This window comes from Bufo bufo, chromosome 5 (assembly GCF_905171765.1).
Source record: "Bufo bufo chromosome 5, aBufBuf1.1, whole genome shotgun sequence".
In the NCBI taxonomy this organism is placed as follows: Eukaryota; Metazoa; Chordata; class Amphibia; order Anura; family Bufonidae; genus Bufo; species Bufo bufo.
The window spans coordinates 244124009-244130277 of NC_053393.1; positions in this window are offsets into that span (position 1 = coordinate 244124009).

Sequence of the window (6269 nt, forward strand, 5' to 3'; positions counted from 1 at the left end):
AGTTCGGGACATCTCTAATGTAGGGTCTGCACAAAATGGGTGTTTTTTTAAAACCAGAATATAACAGAAGTATCTAACGCTTGTATTGGACTGTCAGAAATGCAGCAAAGGCCCCAGATGTAGGGTCTTGCACAAAATGTGAGTTTTTTTAAACCCAGAATATAACTGCAGTATTTAAAGCTTGTATTTGACTGTGCCAAATGCATCAAAGGCCCCAGATGTAGGGTCTTGCACAAAATGGGTGTTTTTTTTAAACCCTGAATATAACAGCAGCATCTAACGCTTGTATTGGACTGTCAGAAATGCAGCAAAGGATCCAGATGTAGGGTCTTGCACAAAAAAGGTGTTTTTTTAAACCCAGAATATAACTGCAGTATTTAAAGCTTCTATTTGACTGTGCCAAATGCAACAAAGGCCCCAGATGTAGTGTCTTGCAGAAAATGGGTGTTTTAAAACCCCCCAGAATATAACAGAAGTATCTAACGCTTGTATTGGACTGTCAGAAATGCAGCAAAGGCCCCAGATGTAGGGTCTTGCACAAAAAAGGTGTTTTTTTAAACCCAGAATATAACTGCAGTATTTACAGCTTGTATTTGACTGTGACAAATACAGTAAAGGCCCCAGATGTAGGGTCTTGCACAAAATGGGTGTTTTTTTTAACCCAGAATATAACTGCAGTATTTAACATACAGTGCAGGGCGCAAATTAATTTTTTCTAAAAAAATAATAATAATTAACCCCTTTTTAAACCCTATTTCACCTTAAGGACTTGGCCATTTTTTGCAAATCTGACCAGTGTTACTTTAAGTGCTGATAACTTTAAAACGCTTTGACTTATCCAGGCCATTCTGAGATTGTTTTTTTCATCACATATTGCACTTCATGGCACTGGTAAAATGAAGTTATTTTTTTTATTAAAAAAAAATAAAAAATTACCAAATTTACCAATTTTTTTTAAACAATAGCAAATTTCCAAGTTTCAATTTCTCTACTTCTATAATACATAGTAATACCTCCAAAAATAATTACTACTTTACATTCCCCATATGTCTACTTCATGTTTTGATAATTTTGGGAATGATATTTTATTTTTTGGGAATGTTACAATGCTTAGAAGTTTAGAAGCAAATCTTAAAATTTTTCTGAAATTTTCAAAAACCCAATTTTTAGGGACCAGTTCAGGTCTGAAGTCACTTTGCGAGGCTTACATAATAGAAACCACCCAAAAATGACCCCATTCTATAAACTACACCCCTCAAGGTATTCAAAACTGATTTTACAAACGTTGTTAACCCTTTAGGTGTTACACAAGAATTAATGGAAAATAGAGATACAATTTCTAAATTTCACTTTTTTGGCAGATTTTCCATTTTAATAATTTTTTTCCAGTTACAAAGCAAGGGTTACCAGTAGGGATGAGCGAACCCGAACTGTATAGTTCGGGTTCGTACCGAATTTTGGGGTGTCCGTGACACGGACCCGAACCCGAACATTTTCGTAAAAGTCCGGGTTCGGGTTCGGTGTTCGGCGCTTTCTTGGCGCTTTTTGAAAGGCTGCAAAGCAGCCAATCAACAAGCGTCATACTACTTGCCCCAAGAGGCCATCACAGCCATGCCTACTATTGGCATGGCTGTGATTGGCCAGTGCAGCATGTGACCCAGCCTCTATTTAAGCTGGAGTCACGTGGCGCCGCACGTCACTCTGCTATGATCAGTATAGGGAGAGGTTGCAGCTGCGACGTTAGGGCGAGATTAGGCAGATTAACTCCTCCAAAAGACTTCATTCTGTGATCAATCTGCAGCTGTGGATCAGAGCGTTTTTAGATCACTTTTTTTCTGGGGTGATCGGTGGCCATTTTGTGACTTGTGGTGCGCCAGCACAAGCTATCACCAAGTGTATTTAACCATCGATAGTGTGGTTATTTTGTGCTATATCCTACATCAGCTGCAGGCTGAGCCTGTGTCACCGAAGTGCATTTAACCATCAACAGTCTGGTTATTTTTTGGCCATATACTACATCAGCTGCAGGCTGAGCCTGTGTCACCGAAGTGCATTTAACCATCGACAGTCTGATTATTTTTTGGCCATATACTACATCTGGTGCAGGCTGAGCCTGTGTCACCCAAGTGCATTTAACCATCAACAGTGTGGTTATTTTTTGGCCATATATTACATCAGGGGCAATTTGACCCTGTCACCCAGCGCCTAAAAAATAGACCTGACATTTCTATTCAACCAAATCTGCACAGTTTTAGCTGGTCAAGTTATTTGTAGTGACCGTAAAAGCACACTTTTTTTTCTGGGTTGAAAAACCATTCCCAAATTTGCCATTCTCAAAATAACTAGTTTCTGGTATTTGAGGCCTACTTGAAATCTATCCCAAAAAGAATATCTTACATTGAAGCTAGTGATAGTGTCATTCAGAAAAACCTATGACACACGCTAGCGTGCTGATAGAAATCTGATTCTGTGATTAAACCTATACCTGTCACACAGCGCAAAAAAAAACAGGCCTCACATCTCTATTTAACCAAATCTGTACTGTTTTAGCTGGTCAAGTTATTTGTAGTGACCGTAAAAGCACACTTTTTTTTTCTGGGTTGAAAAACCATTCCCAAATTTGCCATTCTCAAAATAACTAGTTTCTGGTATTTGAGGCCTACTTGAAATCTATCCCAAAAAGAATATCTTACATTGAAGCTAGTGATAGTGTCATTCAGAAAAACCTAAGACACACGCTAGCATGCTGATAGAAATCTGATTCTGTGATTAAACCTATACCTGTCACACAGCGCAAAAAAAAACAGGCCTCACATCTCTATTTAACCAAATCTGTAATGTTTTAGCTGGTCAAGTTATTTGTAGTGACCGTAAAAGCACACTTTTTTTTCTGGGTTGAAAAACCATTCCCAAATTTGCCATTCTCAAAATAACTAGTTTCTGGTATTTGAGGCCTACTTGAAATCTATCCCAAAAAGAATATCTTACATTGAAGGTACTGATAGTGTCATTCAGAAAAACCTAAGACACACGCTAGCGTGCTGATAGAAATCTGATTCTGTGATTAAACCTATACCTGTCACACAGCGCAAAAAAAAACAGGCCTCACATCTCTATTTAACCAAATCTGTACTGTTTTAGCTGGTCAAGTTATTTGTAGTGACCGTAAAAGCACACTTTTTTTTCTGGGTTGAAAAACCATTCCCAAATTTGCCATTCTCAAAATAACTAGTTTCTGGTATTTGAGGCCTACTTGAAATCTATCCCAAAAAGAATATCTTACATTGAATCTAGTGATAGTGTCATTCAGAAAAACCTAAGACACATGATAGCGTGCTGATAGAAATCTGATTCTGTGATTAAACCTATACCTGTCACACAGCGCAAAAAAAAAAACAGGCCTCACATCTCTATTTAACCAAATCTGTACTGTTTTAGCTGGTCAAGTTATTTGTAGTGACCGCAAAAGCACACTTTTTTTTCTGGGTTGAAAAACCATTCCCAAATTTGCCATTCTCAAAATAACTAGTTTCTGGTATTTGAGGCCTACTTGAAATCTATCCCAAAAAGAATATCTTACATTGAAGCTAGTGATAGTGTCATTCAGAAAAACCTAAGACACACGCTAGCGTGCTGATAGAAGTCTGATTCTGTGATTAAACCTATACCTGTCACACAGCGCAAAAAAAAAACAGGCCTCACATCTCTATTTAACCAAATCTGTACTGTTTTAGCTGGTCAAGTTATTTGTAGTGACCGTAAAAGCACACTTTTTTTTCTGGGTTGAAAAACCATTCCCAAATTTGCCATTCTCAAAATAACTAGTTTCTGGTATTTGAGGCCTACTTGAAATCTATCCCAAAAAGAATATCTTACATTGAATCTAGTGATAGTGTCATTCAGAAAAACCTAAGACACATGATAGCGTGCTGATAGAAATCTGATTCTGTGATTAAACCTATACCTGTCACACAGCGCAAAAAAAAAACAGGCCTCACATCTCTATTTAAAGGGTTTCTATCACTTCATATGACATAATTAGCTGGCAGACACTAGCGATCTGCTAGTGTCTGCTCTGGCCAACCATCCTACTATAATCACTTGTGGGGCAGCGGTTTTGCTAAAAAACTAACTTTTATAAATATGCTAATGAGCCTCTAGGTGCTATGTGGGCGTCATTAGCACCTAGAGGCTCCGTCTACCTTCATACACAGCGGCCGCCCAGCACGTCCCTCCAGCCCGCCCATGTCCTCCTCCGTGTGACGCAGCGCCGAATTCTCGCGCATGCGCCGTGCGCGGCTGTATTTGGCGCATTAGAGATGTCTGAGCTCGGAGCGGTCAGACATTCAATGCGCATGCGCCGAATACAGCCGCGCATGCGCATTGAATGTCTGACCGCTCCGAGCTCAGACATCTCTAATGCGCCGAATACAGCCGCGCACGGCGCATGCGCGAGAATTCGGCGCTGCGTCACACGGAGGAGGACATGGGCGGGCTGGAGGGACGTGCTGGGCGGCCGCTGTGTATGAAGGTAGACGGAGCCTCTAGGTGCTAATGACGCCCACATAGCACCTAGAGGCTCATTAGCATATTTATAAAAGTTAGTTTTTTAGCAAAACCGCTGCCCCACAAGTGATTATAGTAGGATGGTTGGCCAGAGCAGACACTAGCAGATCGCTAGTGTCTGCCAGCTAATTATGTCATATGAAGTGATAGAAACCCTTTAACCAAATCTGTACTGTTTTAGCTGGTCAAGTTATTTGTAGTGACCGCAAAAGCACACTTTTTTTTCTGGGTTGAAAAACCATTCCCAAATTTGCCATTCTCAAAATAACTAGTTTCTGGTATTTGAGGCCTACTTGAAATCTATCCCAAAAAGAATATCTTACATTGAAGCTAGTGATAGTGTCATTCAGAAAAACCTAAGACACACGCTAGCGTGCTGATAGAAGTCTGATTCTGTGATTAAACCTATACCTGTCACACAGCGCAAAAAAAAAACAGGCCTCACATCTCTATTTAACCAAATCTGTACTGTTTTAGCTGGTCAAGTTATTTGTAGTGACCGTAAAAGCACACTTTTTTTTTCTGGGTTGAAAAACCATTCCCAAATTTGCCATTCTCAAAATAACTAGTTTCTGGTATTTGAGGCCTACTTGAAATCTATCCCAAAAAGAATATCTTACATTGAAGCTAGTGATAGTGTCATTCAGAAAAACCTAAGACACACGCTAGCATGCTGATAGAAATCTGATTCTGTGATTAAACCTATACCTGTCACACAGCGCAAAAAAAAACAGGCCTCACATCTCTATTTAACCAAATCTGTACTGTTTTAGCTGGTCAAGTTATTTGTAGTGACCGTAAAAGCACACTTTTTTTTCTGGGTTGAAAAACCATTCCCAAATTTGCCATTCTCAAAATAACTAGTTTCTGGTATTTGAGGCCTACTTGAAATCTATCCCAAAAAGAATATCTTACATTGAAGCTAGTGATAGTGTCATTCAGAAAAACCTAAGACACACGCTAGCGTGCTGATAGAAATCTGATTCAGTGATTAAACCTATACCTGTCACACAGCGCAAAAAAAAACAGGCCTCACATCTCTATTTAACCAAATCTGTAATGTTTTAGCTGGTCAAGTTATTTGTAGTGACCGTAAAAGCACACTTTTTTTTCTGGGTTGAAAAACCATTCCCAAATTTGCCATTCTCAAAATAACTAGTTTCTGGTATTTGAGGCCTACTTGAAATCTATCCCAAAAAGAATATCTTACATTGAAGGTACTGATAGTGTCATTCAGAAAAACCTAAGACACACGCTAGCGTGCTGATAGAAATCTGATTCTGTGATTAAACCTATACCTGTCACACAGCGCAAAAAAAAACAGGCCTCACATCTCTATTTAACCAAATCTGTACTGTTTTAGCTGGTCAAGTTATTTGTAGTGACCGCAAAAGCACACTTTTTTTTCTGGGTTGAAAAACCATTCCCAAATTTGCCATTCTCAAAATAACTAGTTTCTGGTATTTGAGGCCTACTTGAAATCTATCCCAAAAAGAATATCTTACATTGAATCTAGTGATAGTGTCATTCAGAAAAACCTAAGACACATGATAGCGTGCTGATAGAAATCTGATTCTGTGATTAAACCTATACCTGTCACACAGCGCAAAAAAAAAAACAGGCCTCACATCTCTATTTAACCAAATCTGTACTGTTTTAGCTGGTCAAGTTATTTGTAGTGACCGCAAAAGCACACTTTTTTT